We start from the raw sequence: 18,032 nt of genomic DNA on the forward strand, positions 1-18,032 counted from the left end.
AAAAATAAAACATAAAAGATTAAAAAAAAAAGGTGCTAACAGTGTGTGCTATGGAGCTGGAATCAAAAACAACTCTAGGCCACTGCTATCCAATAGAAATATATGAGCCATATATGCTATTTAAAATTCTCTAGTAGCTACATGTAAAAATGAAAATAAATAGGGGCACCTGGGTGACTTAGTCAGCTGAGCATCTGACTCCTGATTTTGGCTCACGACACAATCTCATGGTTAGAGCCCACATTGGGCTCTGCACTAGCACTGTGAGCCTGCCTGGGATCAGCTCTCTCTCCCTCTCTCTGCCCCTCCCCCTCTCGTACTCTCTTAAAATAAATGGCAAACCTTGGGGCACCTGGGTGGTGCAGTCGGTTAAGCGTCCGACTTCAGCCAGGTCACGATCTCGCGGTCCGTGAGTTCGAGCCCCGCGTCAGGCTCTGGGCTGATGGCTCAGAGCCTGGAGCCTGTTTCTGATTCTGTGTCTCCCTCTCTCTCTGCCCCTCCCCCGTTCATGCTCTGTCTCTCTCTGTCCCAAAAATAAATAAACATTGAAAAAAAAAATTAAAAAAAAATAAATGGCAAACTTTAACAAAAATTACTAAATAAATAAATAGGTGAAATAAAATTTAATAACATTTTCTTTTTTACATTTTTTTTCATGCTAAATATTTGAAATCCAATATGTCTTTTACATTTACAGCATGCATACCTTAATTTGCACTAGCCACATTTTAAGTACTCAAGTACATTTCAAGTACTTAACAGCCATGTGTGGCTAGCGGCTGCCATGTTGGACAGCCTGGTTCTAGACCAGTGGTTCTCAAGATGTGATACCCAGATCAGCAGCAGCAGCACCACCAGGAAACTGTTAGAAGTACAGATTCTTGACCCCTGTTCCAAACCTACTGAATCAGCCCTCTGGCAGGGGGGAACACCAATTCACATTTTAACAAGTCCCTTCCGATAATTCTAATATATGCTATGGTTTGAGAACCATTGCTCTAGACGATTGCCTCTCCAACCCACTTCAAATCTAGGACAGACATGGCAGGCTAGTACTAAGGAAGAGAAGCCGCTTCTCTTAAGATCAACAATTCTTGGCTAGATGAAGTTGGTATTCTTGTGTGTGGAAATCCTCTGGTCCTTGTTGTAGTTCCATTTCTTGGGACTTTGGAATGAATTGCCAGACATATAATTTAAAACATGGTTTCATTTATCATTTTGTTTAAAGGAGGAAAAAACACCCGACATTAACCACCCTATACTATTACCTTGAGTTTAGTTATTAAGTTCTCTTGTCCTCGGTTTCCTCATCCATAAAATGAGAATCCTTTAATAAATGTTGGCAATTTTTTAAAAACACATTTATTTTAGTAATCTCTACACCCAACGTTGGGCTCGAACTTACAACACTGGGATCAAGAGTTGCATGCTCTTCCCACTGAGTCACCCAGGCGCCCCAGGAAACTTTTTTCAAAGTACTGTGTACAAAAAAAAAAGTCAGCAAAAGTGGCTGATATTTTTAAACTATGGTTAAAAAAAAAACAAAAAAACTAGTGGGCAGGAAGGTAATATAGATTTTGAGCATAGAAGCAGAAGCTAATTCACTTCTATGTCTCAGAACATTAGATTTGCTGAGGGGGGAGGGGAGGGTTCTTGCCAAAATTACTGAGGAGAATGAATCTGAGCATGCCTTAAAGGAGAACTTTCAGTAAACAGGAATTACCTATAAAGAAAATCAGGAAGCCAAAGTGTTTCTTTTTATGAAGTTACATCCTGCCATAGAAAAGCTGGGTAGGAAATAAAGACTGATGCGCTCCCAACTGTATACTAAACCGGTTATTATTTCATTAAGGAAAATCTGAGCAAAAGCTCAGATTCAGTGAAGGAAAACATGAGAAGCTTACATGTCATGAGAAACCAAAGACAACCAATGGCTACAATTAAACATGAGTTGGGGAAAAACTATACAAACAAATCTCTACTCTGATTTCAGATTCCTTAGTCCACACTTGCCCTCTCCACCCCTCCCCCTATTTTAGTAATACTTCCTCCAGACTTTTGCTTGAAAATGTGTGTCCACGAAAATGGGAGACTGATAATCTCAATTTCCTCCTTCTCCCCCCTTCTCTTTCTCTTTATTATTAATAATACTTTTAAATTGTGCGTTTCCAGGGTTCTCTTGGTTTTTCCAGGTTTCTGTGATGGTTTTTCCGGGCTGCTCGGCACTCTTAAGTTCGATTAGAGAAAACGTTTCACCACCTAACACTTTCCCAATTTATCCTCCCACCTTCAAATGAGAAGACACAAGAAAAGGCAAGATAGCCCTTTTTGGAGGCAGGTTCCCATGGTTTGGGGGGAATGGCAGATGCCTTTCTGCAGTGGCAGCCGCAACCTTCCGCAAAGCAGAAACTGCAGCTCACACTCTCCCCTACTTCCCCCGCCCAAACCCACTACCTCGCAAGTCCACACAATCCTTAAAAGCACACACACAAACTCCTCCAACCTCGCATCCCCTCTTACACCCCACACCGCACGCACGCCAGGATGCCTGCTGCCACAGTAACGCTCAACCCACCCGGTGGCCCCACCCCTTTCGGTCCCGCCCCCGCCCCAGACACCAATGGTCGCCGCCCGCAGCTCCCGAAGGGTGCGTTGATAGGGCAGCGGGGCCTGCCACTCTCAGCGTGCGTCCCGCCCCCTCCTCACCCGGGGCTGGGGCTGGAGGGGCCGGAGCATCAGCGTGAGTAGCTGCGAGCAGCCGCGGTGGCGGCGGCGCGTTGTTGCAGTTGCGCCATCTGTCAGGAGCGGAGCCGGCGGGGAGGGGGCTGCCGCGGGAGAGGAGGAGGGGTCGTCGTGACCAAAGGCCGCCGAGACCCGCCCGCCGGCCGGCCGCGAAAGCAGAAGCAGGCTGCCCTCGGAGCCGCGCGTCCTCCAACGTCCGGGCGCGCGGCGCTTCAGCCAGCGCACCGAGAGCTCTCTGGGCACACACAAAGCCGCCGCCCGCGCCGCACCGCCCGGCGGCCGCCGTCCGCGCCAGGGAGGGATCCGGCCGCCGGGCCGGGGACACCCGGCGCCGCCCCCTCGGCGCTCTCGGAAGGCCCACCGGCTCCCGGGCCCGCCGAGGAACCCCCGGAACCGCCTCGGCCGCGCGGGAGGAGGGCGGGGAGAAGACCATGTGAATGGGCTCCGGAGCCTGAGCGCCGCGCAGGTAAGCGGCCGGGGATGCGCCCTGGGAGGCGGTGGGGATGCTGCGGAGACGCGGGCCACCGACGCCCCCGCGCTGCGCCGCCCCCGCCGCGGGGCCCCGCGCTGCAGTCTCCCGGCCGTCGCCGCTGCTGCCTCCGGGGCGCCCCGCGGGGCTGCCGGGGAGTTGGCCCCGCTCGGAGTCTTCCCGCGGCCGCGCGGGAGGACACCTCTGCGGGGTGCGGCCCTGAGGTAGCGCAGGGATGGGGGGCCCGTTTCCTCGCCTGCGAGCGGGCGCAGGGTGAGAATAGGAATTGTCAGGGGGGCGAGGCTGGCCCAGACTCCACCCTCGCCCTCCTTTCGGGGGCCCCCCGCGGGGACTCGGTCTGTGTGTGTTGTTTTAATGTCAGGGATGATGTAATCACTTAATAATTGATGCCCCGTGCTGCTTCCCTCCCCACCCCACCCCACCCCTGCCCCACTCCTCCACCTCTCGGCCTCCTTCTGCGGTCGTCGCTTTCCTCAGCTCATCCTCCTGCCTATTTCTGGCACCTCCCTAGCACTTCCCCCATCCTCCCCTTCACTCTTCCTGTGCCACCACCCGCCCAACCTTCCCCTGTCCCCCTTGCTGGAGCCTTCGCTCTTCTTCCTCTGCCTCCCCACCCCTTCTGTTCCCTCAACCTCCTTTCTCTTCCCTGCCCGCTGAATTTCCTCTCTACTTCCCAGATCGATGACTGTTTTTTGTTTGGTCGCCTCCCCTCTCTTATCTCTGCGGCCACAGGCGGAGGGGACTGGGCCAGAAAGAGGCCACCGAGGCTGGGCCCAGGCGGAGATTTGCTGGGACTCAGTGAGAAGCGGGATAATAAAATCACCCTTCTTGCCCCTCCTCCCCTTAATAAATCACACAGACTCGCCGGGTGTGTGTGTGTGTGTGTGTGTGTGACACAAAGAGCCCTTTCAGTGTACAGAGAGGAGACGCACAAAGTACCCAAGGATGGGCACGATGATTCTTCTTTCTCTTCACTGGGGCTTCCCTTTCTCTCAGATAAAGCAGTTGATTTTCTCTCTGAGAGTCTTTCCTGCCACATTTACCAAAACATAAAAGGCCCCAGATGCTGCAGGGTGGCAGGTGCTGTCATTTTGCTGTATTCATGGACCCAGTAGCATTGACTGGCAGCTGCAGTACTTCTTAGATTTAAGGGGGAAATGATTCCAGCAGTCCCAAGAGTTGCTTTCTTATCAAGATAGCCTTCCTCCACCTTGTTTGAACCTCCTCTCCTCTGAGGATAGGTACTAAACAGCTGGGGTAGGATAAATCGGTGTGGGAGCAGAAGAATTTGGCTTCTGAGTCAGATAATTAAATTAGTATTTGATACGAGTGAGGCAGCTAGATTTGCTTCTTCCCTCAAGTCTAAGAAGTGCTGAAGTCTTGAAATTTTGTCTGCCCATTGGTGTTGTTTTACCCTTATATTTAAACAAGTTTCCGGGGGCATCAAAAACACAGCATTCAAATTGGTATTTGGAAGGCCGTGGGAGACTGTGTCTCTTCCCTGCTTCAGGGGAGTCTTCAGACACCCACATCCTTCCTCTCACCACCCCAAGCGACTGCAATACTTTCCACCCTTTGTGCTCTTTCTCCTGAGTCCTGGCCCCATGGGTACTGTGCTTTCAGATGAAGGGACTCACAGACTTTTGGAGGAAGTGGTTTGTTAACTATCTAACGTTTGGTGGTAGGGGGGCACTTAACTATGAGCCAAGGATGTAGAGAATCTTTTGATTGAACTTTGAACCATCTGTTTGGTGTTCCTCTCAAGGAGGAAATGTTAATGTCAATCTAGAGGCTTAATGTTCCATTTTGTAAGCCAGTGGCTATTACATGCTTAATTGATAATATGAAAACGTAGGTTGAACCCATTGATTCCTAAGAGCATGGCTCCTTGACTCTTGTCTTAAGTTTGTTTTTCAAGAATTTTATTAGAAAAGAGTCATTTTTCAAGAATTTTATTAGCAAAGAGTCATGATTCATTAAACATTTACTTCTGTACTTTCTAAGGACATTCATCATGGAACTTTTTATATTTAAAAAAAGCAATAGGGTTAATGGGTATGCTGTAAAAACAAAGGGTTGTTTGTTTGATGCCAGACCCAGGAAGGAAAGTCCGTGCACAATAAGCTCACACTGTGTTGACCGAGCTAAAGAGACTTAATGATAAGGTTGAATGTGAACAAATGCACACTCTGCTTTCTGTACTTTATGCTTTGTCCTGGGTCTGGACTCTCCAATCCCATCAGATCTGCTTGCATTCTGTTTAACCTTTAGGGCTCAGCTCAAAAGTCTTTGATGTTTTCTTTATCCTCCCCACCAAACAAATCACCACGCCTCCAATTTTGTTTTCAGACCTCAGCAGCAGGCATAACGTTTGGCCTGTCTCTGTTTCCATCATTAATTGGTCAGCACATTGAGAGAAGGAACCTGGTCTTATCCTGTTTCAGTAAATGTGAGTTAGGTCTTTGGTATGTGCCAGGCACTTGGATTTATTAAACTAACGTTAGCAGCTGTAACAAATAGGCCTGCAGAAACGTAATGGCTCAAAGGCAATAGACATTTATTATTCCTCATGCAGTAGTCCACTTTTTAAATGCCTTGGCCTGGAAATGACACCTATCACTTCCACTAACATTCTGTACACAAGGGCTGGTTAGGTGGCCGCCTTTAACTGCAGGGGAGCCTGGGAAATGTAGGTTAGCCATGTGACTAAGAAAAAAGAAGAAATGTATTTTGGGCCAGCAGCCTTGCCATATGTTGCCATTCAACAAGGCACAGTCATTGCCCTCAAGGAGTTTGTAGGCTGATGAAAACTAAATTGTATGGAAACCTGGAGCATAAACCCATCATTTCTTTTATTCTTTTGATTTCATAAGTTCAGATCTTTTTATTTTAAACATGTTTCATAAAACTTTGCTTTTTGTTGGTTCAAGTAGTTCCCACTCAGTGATTACTTGTAATACAGTGATTTCATGCCTCCTGTGTTGACTTTGGTATGGTTCTTTTACTCTAGTAGAACCTTTCTTGGCCTAGATTTTTTTTATTTGTTGATTTTATAGACTCCCAAAGTGGCTGGGAGGGTCCTTAGAAATCACAGTCCTACCTTCTTAACTCAAAGAGGAAATTAAGCAGAGTGCAGAGGAGAAACTTCTTGCCTGGGGCCATGCTAATGAGAAGGGAGCCCCAGCCAGCCCAGCGCTCAGTCTTGCCTGGGTCCCCTTCACCACACAGCTGTCCTGACTTGGTGATTGTGATATCTGCGTATTCCACGGAGACTAAGTGAGTTTCCAGACCTCCAGGAGCAGGGCAAACTGCTCGTGTTCTGGATAGTCTCTGTTCTCCACAGGCCTCCAAACCATTGGAGCAATGCTGTCCATACTATTCATCATAGTTAATAATGCATATATTTTTGCTACAGACGGCCCATTATATTCATCTGTTCTGGAAACATTAGCCAAGTGTGTTCCTGTGTGCAAGGCACTGGGAGATAGGGTCATGAAAATGAATGCATCTGCTGTCCTTTTCTTCAGGGGCTCACAGTCTGCCAGGGGAGATAAAAGTAAATAAGTAATAGCTAATTTTTATCGAGCATTTATTATCTGTCAAGCGCTGTTGAAGTTCTGGTCTTAGCAATAATGATCTGAAGTGGTTTCACTTCTCTCCCTTTTACAGGTGGGAAATTGAAGCAGGGGAGGTTAAGTAACTAACTGAAGATCATATAGTTATTAGGTGGTACAGTCACAGTTCAGGCCCAATTAGTTTGGTTTCAAATCCCTTGCTCTCAGCCACTAGGCAATATGCAAAATACTATATATGGATATAATAATATTAATTAAAATACGTTACATGCCATAAGAGGAAGATAGCTAAATACTTTGGAAACTGATACTTCTAGTTGTTGTGAAACAACCTTATATTTAAATTTAAAAAGTTAAAAATGGGAAAGCAAAGCATGTTGATACTGGAAATACTTTTACTCTGTGTGATTTCTATTTTAAGCTGTGTCCTTCTGTGGGCCACAGATAGGTGGGTAAATGTGAATGGTCATACATATTTCCTTATTCAGCAACATTCATTCATTGTATCTACCATTTGCCAGACACTGAGCTACATGCTTCAGGGGCAGAGGTGTGATCCTGCTCTAAGGAACTTACCTGGACAAAGGAAGTCTCTGCCTGCTGTGATTCTAGGGGCCCTCACACGAAGAAGAGAGCATGTAGAATGGAGCATGAACTACACAAAGAGGTGGAAAAGTGGGGCAGCCAGGCAGCAAAGGTTGGAGGAGGTGTCTTTGAGATGAAGAGTAGGAGTCAGCTAGCAGAGTGTTGTGGAAAGGCCATTGCCCCGGAAGGCAAATACACTTTTAGGAAATTGGAAGTCGTTTTTGTAGGGGGACGGGGGTATTGTAGAGAGACAGAGGAAGAAGATAGGCTAGAGAAAAATCTGAGTGTTCTTATAAGTACAGTTGACCCTTGAACAACTTAGGTTTGCACACGGTCCACTTATATGCAGATTTTTTTTTTTTGATAAATATGGTATAGTATTGGAAATGTATTTTCCTGGTGATTATCTTAACATTTTTTTCTCCAGCTTACTTTATTGTCAAGAATATAGTATATAATACATATAGCATATAAAATATGTGTTAATCAACTGTTTATGTTAGCAGCAGTCTCAACAGTAGGCTTTTAATAGTTAAGTTTTGGGGGAGTAAAAAATTATACACAAATTTTCGACTGCATGGGGATTGGCACCCCTAACTCCTGCATTGTTCAAGGGCCAGAATGTCAGAATGCCATTTAACAGTTGTAAGTGGAGATGATGCTTTGATCTAATTTGTATTTTATAAAAGATTATCTGGCCACAGTGTAGGCTGTTGCAGACGCAGTCAAGACCAATGCGGGGAAGGTAGTTATGGAAACTCAGATGAGCAATATATAAAAGTCTGAATGGAAGAAATGGAAGTGGAGATGGAACAACAATAACAAAAAAAAAAAAAACAGAGTAAGAGAGGGTAAGACAGTATATTGAGGGGCAGGGAAGAAGAGGGGTCCTGGGAAATTAGGTGGAGAGAAACATGCAGACAGGTAATACAGTAAGAGAGGACAGGTATGTCAAATGATGACTTTATCATGGACACTTTGGACTTTCAGGTTGAGGTATGTCATAGGAGTGAAGAGTAAGACTTAAATATATGTCTATTAGCAGCAAATTAGAAACTACTTGAAATAATGGACATGGGCAGTATACTCAGGGACTTTGTAGACAGGGCTGGGGGAGAGCCCAGGAATGGGGGAGGTTAGAGGAACCCTGAATGGAAGAGCCAGAGTGTTGAGCAGGCCCAGGGGAGAGAGGTTTCCTTGATCACCAGGAGGAGAGGGTTATGCCCCGGACATTAAGCAAAATTAAGAATGAAAAGTGCAGTTTGATTTAGCACCAAAGATCTCCGAATCCAGCCAGAGCAGCATCAGGAAGATAAGGGGTGGAGGTCTAAGACTCTGCTGCTCCCTAGACCAAGATAGAAACATGTATCAAAACTGCGGAACATAGGACCTTAAGAGACGAGACGAGACCACGTAGTCCAACACGTCTGTTTTACTTAGGAGGAAAAATGAGGCCCAGAGAGGCTAGGTGACTTGTCCAAGGTGGCAGAGTCACCACTTAAGGTCCACTGTCAAGCCATTCAGTCCAGGCGAAGGATGTAGTCAAGAGCATGGACTCAGGTGTGGGCCGGGTTCAGCCCCTTCCAGCTGTGTGAACGGGGCCAAGCTACCTAAACTCCGTGCCTCCCTTTTTCCACCTTTAACCTGGAGATAGTTCTTACCTCAGAGCTTTGCTGTGAGGAGTCAGTGAGTTAATAAACGTAAAACCCCACATATGGGAAAAGTGATGAGTTTGCTGCTGTTGTTAAAATGTATGCGTGTGTGTGTGTGTGTACACACGTACATGTAACAGATATACACACAATACATATATCCCTTAGGGAAGGAAAGGTGAAGATGTACTGTCTGCATAGAAGGAAATTTTGAATATTTTAGGCAGAGATTTGGGTAATGGATTGTCAGGTCTGGATCAAGAATTACTGGAAAGCTTGGAAAGTTTATATAGTATGATTGAAAACAGCATACTTAGCAAGTCTTTGTTAGAAATGCAGAGCCTTTTTTATTCTTGAGAGTAAAAAAAAACAAAAAAAAAACAAAAGCACTTTGAAGTTAGCCCTATCAAAGACTTTCTTGGTTTTAGTCAGATAACCAGAATTTTAACCTATCAATAATGTAAATCCCTTGAGTTTGACTTCAGAATGTCACCATACCTCCTGAAGACAGAACAAACTAGAGAGTAGGGGGAGAAGACCTGAGTTATGACTTTCATGCACTTGGTTCCTATGAATAAATGGTGATTTGGGTTAGAGAGAGAGTGCTCAGTGTTTCTAGTTGAGCAAATCTAATTTTTAGCCACTAAAACACATGAGTAGCCTAAACCATATTACCTGGAGGGACTTGGGTGACATGCAGTACAGACAGCCTAGGAATAAGTGGCACTCTGGACTTGATTAGGACACAGTAATCCTAGAAGGATATAAATTGAACTGGATTTATCGTCTAATAAAAACGTGGGAAGGAAAGATAATGCTTACTGACTCATGAAACTTTAACAACGTTTGTAAGGCTCTGAGTTGTCGTAATGTTTGGATGAGAGCATTTCCCCATTCATCTCCGTGCTTCCAGGGTGACCCACGTGAGGCCTCACTCTGGATCAGAAGCCGACTTGGGTCCTTCCTGGGTATTTTTAGGAAGCAGAGGTCATCATATATTCAGCCCTTGTAGACCCCATGACCTCAACAGCACCCTGTTGGTTTGGGCAAATGTGTATTGAATGTCTATTAACTATAAATTTGGGGGAGAAAAAAAATACAGCATGAGAAATTTTAGCCCATTGTTTATTTCAATTCATAAGGCTTTTTCTGAAGACTGCTTACTTCTGGCCTTGTGATAATGTAAAAAACCATGTAGCACACCATAGCTACTCACCCCTCCTTAAATACACCATAAAAATAATAATACCTACCGCTTTTATTGTACCCCAGAGGCCTTGTTAAGTGCTTTACATACAGTAATTTACTTAATTATAACAACTCCATGAGGCGGGTGTTATTATCCCCATTGATCAAATGGGAAGACTGAGGCTCAGAAAGGTAAAGTGACTTGCCCATTGTCACACAGCTAATTACTAGAGAAGCCAAGTCTGTCTGGCTCCTAGGCTCATGCCTGCTTTTGCTCCAAAGCTGTGGTTCCTCTTTCCCTGCCTACTTTCAAATGACCTTGCCTTCGCTTTGCGGTTGTTTCTGTGTTAAGTGTTAGAGGATATAAAGACACCTTTTCCCCCCAGTGGAAACCTCACTACTTCATTACTCCTCTCAAGACTCACCTTCTGGGAAGCCCCCTCTTTGGTCCTTTCTATGGGCCCCCATGGCACTTGATTTCTACCTCATCATCACCATCATCATAGTTGGACTTGTATAGCAAGATGGAATCAGCTGGGTGGAAGAATGGGTGGATACTGGTCTTTTTCATTGACTTATGAGCTCTTTGGAAGTCAGGGACAATATCATATTCATGGTCGATTGGCCAACACAACACCCAGCACTATTCCATGGTATACTATCATTATTCCTACTTAACAGATGGGAAAACTGAGGTTTAGAGGTTAAGTGATTTAGTCAGGCTCACACAGCTAGTAAGCATTAGAGCTGGAATCTGAACCTGGACAGTCTGGTTCCAGAAATGTATGCTCCTAACACTAATTTTGTTCCATCTTTCAAATGAGATTGTAAGCCATGAGTATGGAGACAGTGGATATCATCTCCTAGCCCAGTACCTCACAGTCCATGCTCTGTAAACAGCAGCTCTCTTGTTCTTCCATCCACCCTGGCAGAACAACAAACAATATATTGAACTAGGTCTTAGCTCATAATAATAAGGAGAGAGTTTTAGGGTCATGGTTACATGAATATTCTCTGAGGATCTTACAGAGTGCATATCTCCGGGCCATCTTCTGAGTCAGTAGGTCTGGGGCTGTCAGGATTGAGCACCGAACTCCCTTCTGGATATGAGAATGGCAGTAGGGATGGAACCATCAGGGAGGCAGCTTCTGAAAGACAAGGAATGAAGCAAGCATAGTGAGTCTCATCCACATTGATGGGAGCAGGCCGTGAAGTGGTAGAAAATCATCAGTCAGCCCGAGTCAGCAGCCGCCCAGGGGAGGCTGGGGATCAGAAATCAATCACAGAAAGACCACTTACTTTGTATTTTTAAGATTTCTAAGTACCTGCTTCTTTTGAATGTGCTGGTGGGATTTTATCTGATGAATTTAAACACTTTCATTTTTCTCAGAGCTTCCGTCTTTGAGGTTCCCAAAAATAGTAGGCTTTTCATGGAGTTGTATAAGGATTCCATCTGCTTTATACTGAAAAGTAGGGCTTTAATGGAAAATTAAAAATGAGCCAGATCGCCTTTCCCACAACAAAGCCCAGGGCACTTTTCCCAATCCTTTCTTCTTTTAATCCCCAGCAAAAGTTACTGAATCTGTATTTCTGTGGGATCACCCCCACCCTCCAAATTAAATTCTACCCAAAAGCCAAATAAACACTAACAAGTTTCTTCATTTCCATACGTTGTCATATCTATTTAAAGGCAATAACAGTTTCAAATATTGTCACTTATAAAATTTGATTTTCATTTCAGTTTTCATTTTATTCCAGAATTGTGTGATCTGTGGCCTATAACTAGGCACATGCACACAAGGATACCTGAAAAGTGCTGAGTTCTGTTCATGGTTTCTCTTATTTGCTCTCAAAGTTTGAAGGCTTTCACCTTTCATTGTAGAGTTTACTGTCTAACCTACAAATATAGAGCACCTCATTGTTTTCAGTTGTAGGAGCTGAGTTATCAACGAATGCTAACATTCTGTCATTCTCTATCTTTTATCATCTCCTTTTACTTGAAAATGTCAATTCTGTGGCTGTCCTTTATATATACTGTTGCCCAGTCTATATTCTCTTGATATGTTATGTCCTTCAGGCTCTCCTGTGGTTTGCAAATAATGATTGCAGTTGCTTCACTCCTATACCTTCTAAATTGAGTAAGGGGATGTTGATCCATGTGAAATGGATGTACCAGCTGATGTAGATACTGGTTCTCTTCCCTTGTCCCTTTACTTACAACCCAGTGAATAGGAGCAAAGACCAAATTCCTTAGGCTGGCATTCAACACCTTCCATGTCCACATTCTTAGTCATACTTGGCTCACCTCATTTACCACTATACTAACACTTGATTAGCTAGATGTCAGTCTAGTATCTCATTAATATGAAAAATGTGTTCTGGCCTTTGTTTTCCCTTCTTGAAATCCCCTAGCCCTTCTTTTCCCTCAGAATTCTACCCATTTTTCAATCCCAGCTTTAGGAAGTTTCCCCTAATCTCCTCATCCTCTTACATTGAATACTTATGACCAGTTGTCTCCTAATAAATGATGCCTTATGTTGTTAGTTAAATTCTCATAGGAGAGATCTAAGGTTCAGAGAGATTTTGGGACTTGCCCAAGGTCATATATCCAGTTACTAATTTAGTTTAGACTATAATCTAGGTCTCCAAGGAATCTGTGTGGGTCCTGTATTCTCAAGAAACTGTTGGCCCTTTGTGTGCAAAAATGTTGTTTGCTGGCCCCCCATAGCAGGTAGCACGATGTCATTCGTAGTGTAGATATTCAGTGGATGTTTATTTGGAGAGGCCCTGGAGCAGGGCCCCGGAGTATGTAGTGGTCTCCTGGCCATCTGTGGGGCTTGGATGTTGAGCCTGTGTAGTTTTTGTAGTTTCTGATGGCACCAGGTTGACTCTCTACCAGCCCGCATGGTTTAGGGTCAATGATTGTCCCAGACTGGTTCAGGAACCACTGTTGTATTTTGAGGATGGTGTGTGTTTAAAGATCTTGCCCTCGTAATCTTGAGCTTTTGGTTAAACATTTAGAGTGGTCAGGGAAATAGTTACTTCTTTGTCCTCTGCCATCAGATTTTCACCAATAAGATTTTCACTAAAAACCATAGGAAGTGACCAGTGGTGCAGTGACATCCAAGACCAGGAGAAATGCAGAATGTTTCAACACTGGGAGGAAGTTGGAAGAAAACAGTAGTGGATGGTGGAAGAGTGCAGAGTGGCCACCAGGGTTGTGCCTGGAAGTCTGAGAGGACTGGGGAAGCCGGTGCCCATCCATATCTGCACCTCTCCAAGTAGCATTTACCTGAGTCCCTCAGCCACGTGACACCCAACCGTGACTATGGAAGTACCATCCTCTCCCTGTGTTAATTTGGTTCACTTGGTAGTATCAGCATCTGAAGAATCTCCCTGGCAGGGGAGGAAGGTTCTTTTCTAGACTTAAGGTCCTACAAAGTCATGACTAACACTGTACCCCAACCAGAGCCTCTGTATCTCCATCAAAAGAATGACTGAAAATAAACCTTATGAAGTGTTTTCCATGGTTAGGGGTCATTACTCGAGTCATTTCTGTAACAAGATGACAACAGCATAACAGTCAATGTTTGTCAGCCACTCATTAAGAGTCTTCTCAGCTACCTGTGGAAAGTTCTCTGTGATTCCTCATGAATGCGTCGCCCTGCCTAGCCCTCACCTGGATGCCAGCTTTCATGTATCTAAGGGAGGGAGAATAAATAAGAACATTTTGTATGGATGTAGTCCAACTGCTGCAGCCAGAAAGAGGGGAGGTACCTGGTGCTTCACTGTTGTTTGAAATGCCATTATGGTCTTTGGAAAGCAGTAGTGAACTTTTTTCCCTTCCTTAACCATACATGGTCCATGATTTGAGCACCTCCTCACCCCCAACCCCCCTCCCATTTCCACAGCCACCTCCTTAAATGCAGGAGATCACATGCCGGTGTCCTAATACACTCTCTCCTTGGCTGGCATGTAATGTCACCACCTCATGCATTTATCCAGTTTGTTCATGTTCAGTCATTTTGGTATATCTCCCTGTCAGAATTGTCCATTTTCAGTAGCATGCTTCTAGAAGGCTGAAAGCACATCTCATTTCATTTGCGTTGTGCTATGTAACACTACACTGAGCTGTGCATTTATCAAATGCTTGTTGATTATGATTCTGAGCTTCCAAGCTGGGAGGTCTTACAAGTGTTTTCAGTACTTCTGGAATGAGATGCATCTTGAATATATTTTCTTCTTGTAGGTAGTACATCAGGTCCTTTGCATTGGTAGGTCCTCAAAATCATGGTTCAGAACCCAGATTTTGGTTGCACAGTGTTTTAGGTTCCCCCTTATGTTCAACTTCCTTGGGTGAAAATGCCAGTGATGCAAACTTCTAATCCTGTTTTCAAATTAGGGGCAAGGCATAGGTAGATAATGTGCCATATCACATCCTTCTTTTCATATAGGTGTGGTTGTCCATATAATTCCCACCGTCTTGTAGTCATTATTCAACAGATTGTTGATTTCAGACTGTTAAGAGTTGCAGGTAGTTCTCCAAGTGAAGGCCTGTGAGGTGTGGCTGGCAAGGACCTATGAGGACTCCAGAATAATGAGCTGAGCCAGATGCCTCTGTGAGTGCCAGTAGCTCCAGGGAAGTTCTGGTTAGTTTATGCCTGAATGTGATATAAGGAGGACTGGCACTTGGAAAACTGCAGACGTTCTTTGTACCTTGGCCCAAATATGCCAAATGAGGAAGGGTGCAGTGTGTGAAGGTTTAAGAGTCCCCGATCTAGAGTTCCCAAGGCAAACTCCGCTTCCCAGATCTCCTGTCCCGAGCTGTGACAGAGGTTCTGCGTGTAGGGGTTGAAGTACCCTGGCCTCCATCCCCACAACAATGCTCTCATGCACTTGAGATCCAGAACTGCCAGTGTGGGAAGAGCCCTGCTCTATGCTGCCCACCAGGACACTCAGCTGGGCTTTAAGAACCTTCTAGATGAGCTAGAACTGCAGAAATGATCCACTAGTGAGGGTGATGTTGGTGAGATTGGAGGGGGGGGGGGATAACGGATGGAAGAGGATCAACAAAGAGTTGGCAGGGGCAAGATCATGATGGGTATAGAAGGAGCCCTTGTATTAGTCTTTTGTGGCTGCAACAAATTACCCCAAACTAGGTGGCCTAAAACAACAGAAAAATTTCTCTCACCGTTCTGGAGTCCAAAAGTCTTGAAATTAAGGTGTCACATCCCAGTGACACTTTGCTCTGGAGACTCTGTTCCATGTTTCTTTCCTAACTTTTGGTGGCTGCTGGCAGGCCTGGGCGTTCCTTGGCTTTTAGACCCATCACTATAGTTTCTGCCACCAATTCACATGAGATTTTCCTTTGAGCATCTTTACATGGCTTTCTCCTCTCTCATAAGGACGCTTGTCACTGGATTTAGGGCCTACCCTAATTCAAGATGGTCTCATCTCAAGATCCTTAACTTCCTCTTTTTTATTTTTTTTTTAATGTTTGCTTGTTTAGAGAGAAAACGTGAGCAGGGGAAGGGCAGAGAGGGAAGCAGAATCCCAAGCAGGATACACGCTGTCAGCACAAAGCCCAACATGGGGTTCAGTCTCACCAACCATGATATCATGACCTGTGCCAAAATCAAGAGTCAGTCGCTTAACCAACTGAGCCACCCAGGCACCCCATCAAGATCCTTAATTTATTAATTATATCTGCAGAGACCCTTTTCCCCATGAGGGGATTTCGGATGGGCATATTTTATAATGGGAAGGGGGCTGCCGTTCAACTCACTATAGCTCTCAACAGGATAAAAATTAGCAGTAACTTGAAGTGAGAAAGAACACATGAGAAGGGTATTTGCAAGTCTGAATTCCCACGAAGGGGCAGGCACAGTATTTTACACGTGTGATTTCTAACTATCACTGAGGCAGATGAAGATACAGACATTTAAAAAAATTTTTTTTTAATGTTTATTTATTTTTAAGAGAAAGCACGTGTGCAAGTGTGGGAGGGGCAGGAGAGAGAGAGACAGAGAGAGAGAGGGAGGGAGACACAGAATCCGAAACAGGCTCCGAGCTGTCAGCACAGAGCCCAATGCAGGGCTCAAACTCACAAACTGTGAGATCATGACCTGAGCCCAAGTTGGACGCTAAAGCAACTTAGTCACCCAGGCGCCCCTGACATTTTTATGTGAAAAGAAAGAAGTTCAAAGGTGTGGATGTCCTGAAGCCTTTCAGTAAAATTGGAGGCTGAGCCATTATCCAAGGTTGGAAGGTTCAAAGATAGGAGGACAGCTTGGCGAATCTAGAAGTCCAAACAGCCACAAAAATATGGAGTAATATTTTAATAGATGGATAGAAATTATTACAGAGAGGGGTGACTGGCTGGCTCAGTCAGTGGAGCATGTGACTCCTGTTCTCAGGGTTGTGGGTTTTGTTTTGTTTTTTTTGCTTTTGTTTTTGTTTTTTTTTTATTATTATTTTTTTAAAGTTTATTTGTTTTTGAGACAGAGAGAGACAGAGCATGAACAGGGGAGGGTCAGAGAAAGAGAGAGACACAGAATCTGAAACAGGCTCCAGGCTCTGAGCTGTCAGCACAGAGCCCAATGCGGGGCTTGAACTCACTGACCGTGAGATCATGACCTGAGCCGAAGTCGGCCGCTTAACTGACTGAGCCACCCAGGCGCCCCTCAGGGTTGTGGGTTTGAGCCCCACATTGGGTGTAGAGATTACTTAAAAATAAAATCTTTAAAAAAAACCAAAAATGTATTACAGAGAAATAGTGAGGCCCCATTGGAATTTGTAGGTATTTTTTAACAGTTCGCTTTAGCCCAGTTTTGTGATTTGGCCTTGTAGTACTTGTTACTTTGGAATGGAAAATCTGACCGTTGGGTGACCTAGAGTTGAGAATTGATTTGAACCATCAAGTGAGGAGGATGTTCTTAGAGACTAAGGAAAATATCGGTTGAATCAGCTGCAAGTAGGATTTAGGCTGGCTAGGGGAGCAAGCTGGAATTGGGATAGTAGATGCAGTAAGGAAGGATCTGTAGTCTTACAGATATGATGCGTGAACACAGCAGGTATGGAAGAGGGGAAACAAAGGCAGGAAGCCCTCGGAAGAGGAAACCTAGGGGAGTGTAGAGTTCTAAAATGATGCTGAATAAGGGTGGCTCCTTGTTGAATGGATAGCTGCTCAACTGTAGATTAATGATTAAGGACATTAGGTATAAATACTTCAAGAAACTGAAATCCATAGGCCTCTTTTGCTCTTGGTTCAAATATGTGTACAGTTGACCCTTGAACAACACAGAAGTTAGGGATGCTGACTCCTTGGGCTGTCGAAAATCCATGTATAACTTTTGAATTACCAAAAACTTGAATGTGAATTGCCATCTGTTGACTGGAAGCCTTATTGATCATCAAAAGCTGATTAACATATTTTGTATGTTATATGTATTATATACCATACTCTTACAGTAAAGTGAGAAAATATTAAAACCAACCACAAGAAAAAATACATTTACAGTACTGTACAGTATTTATCCAGAAAAATCCAGGTGTAAGTAGACCTGTGCAGTTCAAACCTATGTTGTTCAAGGGTTGGCTGTAAATGATGTCTTCTAGAAGAATGACATGTCAGTATGTTGCACTTTTAAAAAAAATCCTGGATAATGGAGTGCCTGGTTGGCTCAGTCAGCAGAGCATGCTACTCTTGACCTCAGGGTCATCAGTTTAAGCCGCATGTTGGGTGTAGACTTTACTTCAAAAAAAATTTTTTTAATTAAAATTTAAAAATCCTGGGTGAAT

At 44.5% G+C, this 18,032-nt stretch overlaps 1 protein-coding gene across 4 annotated transcripts in view; it reads left to right on the top strand.

Moving 5' to 3' along the window:
* Positions 1 to 3,112: 3,112 nt before the first annotated feature.
* The window catches only part of FYN (FYN proto-oncogene, Src family tyrosine kinase), a 214,260-nt gene continuing 199,340 nt past the window's right edge, over positions 3,113 to 18,032 (top strand). For 3 of the 4 annotated variants that reach the window (XM_047102530.1, XM_047102533.1, XM_047102534.1), the window contains exon 1: positions 3,113 to 3,208. The gene's annotated coding sequence lies outside the window, so the exon portion shown is untranslated. The remainder of the gene's footprint in view (positions 3,209 to 18,032) is intronic. The other variant, XM_047102531.1, reaches the window with a different exon arrangement.

Source organism: Lynx rufus, unplaced genomic scaffold (genome assembly GCF_022079265.1).
Source record: "Lynx rufus isolate CCGP_SWC_20201006 ecotype Redwood Valley unplaced genomic scaffold, mLynRuf1.p SCAF_6, whole genome shotgun sequence".
In the NCBI taxonomy this organism is placed as follows: Eukaryota; Metazoa; Chordata; class Mammalia; order Carnivora; family Felidae; genus Lynx; species Lynx rufus.